General features: G+C 43.9%; 1 long non-coding RNA gene across 1 annotated transcript in view; it reads left to right on the top strand.

Moving 5' to 3' along the window:
* Nucleotides 1–439, top strand: part of LOC119906501 — an 8,511-nt gene extending 8,072 nt beyond the window's left edge. Inside the window, exon 3 of the long non-coding RNA XR_005444987.1 lies at nt 291–439. This is a non-coding gene — a long non-coding RNA (uncharacterized LOC119906501). The remainder of the gene's footprint in view (nt 1–290) is intronic.
* The last annotated feature ends 527 nt before the right edge of the window (nt 440–966 follow it).

Here is a 966-nt window from a genome sequence, read left to right as displayed (position 1 = left end):
ATTTATTGCAGGTTTCTTCCTCCACAGTCAAATGGAGGCAGTTTTAAATCAGACAACAGCGTCGGTGAGAAACTGCAATTCTGAATTAAAATTCTAAACTACGTTGCTGAATTAATTAGCAGTTTGTTTGTTTATTAATTTTCCTCCGTCCTCGGAGTCCTGCAGAGATCACAGCAGGTGGTCCTCCTCTTCCTCACTTTCTCTCTGCTGTCAGCCAGGCGGATTTTTATTAATTAAAATTTTTCACGACATGAATGTTTAACAGCTGATCCCATCTGTGTTTGTTTCAGCTCCGTTGTTTCTGTGGATGAAGCCAGCTCTGGAGCAGCACTTCAGGTACAAGCACACCTCTGAAATGAGGAGGTCACGTCCTGGAAAGACCTTGAGATGCCTGGAAAAACACAGAAAAATCTATTAAACATCCTGAAAACTCTCAAAACGTCACAATTTGATTAAAAGGCTCAAACTTCACAACCAGTCAAAAGTTTGAAGTCAGAATGTGGTGTGTTACTGCTGTAAATGGGCGACGGCTGATTTGTGATGGAATATCTACAAAGGCCCGTTATCATCAGCCAGAGAAGGCCATAAACAGAAAAGATGAAGCCCTAATCTCTTCTTTTTATTGGCTGGTCTGAGTTATGGCGTTTTCTCTGCAGCTCTGCCCTGAAGGTCGGGTGTGTGCTAGTAGTCCACAGCACCAGATCCTCACTTTCCTGTCAGTTTCTCTCCATGGAGCAGCTTCATTTCTCAAAACAAACTATCGAGTGTCAGAAGAAAGTTCTGTGTTTCTGTTTGATCCTCTAATGCCACTTTTCCCAAAGTTGGTGTCGGGACCCAAAATTTGTCGCAGGCACGTTTTTATTGGGTCGCCAATTGACCCTTTGCAAAGCCACGCCCGAATACAAAGCTGGCCAATCACAGCGCAGTATAGGACTCGCTCTAACTGAGGTCCGACACTTTCATGGC

The sequence above is a fragment of the Micropterus salmoides genome, unplaced genomic scaffold (assembly GCF_014851395.1).
Source record: "Micropterus salmoides isolate LMB-PRFRI ecotype aquatic unplaced genomic scaffold, ASM1485139v1 Ms_hic_scaffold_1631, whole genome shotgun sequence".
In the NCBI taxonomy this organism is placed as follows: Eukaryota; Metazoa; Chordata; class Actinopteri; order Centrarchiformes; family Centrarchidae; genus Micropterus; species Micropterus salmoides.
Note: the sequence above shows the minus strand (reverse complement) of the source record. Positions and strands in the feature narration are given on the sequence as shown.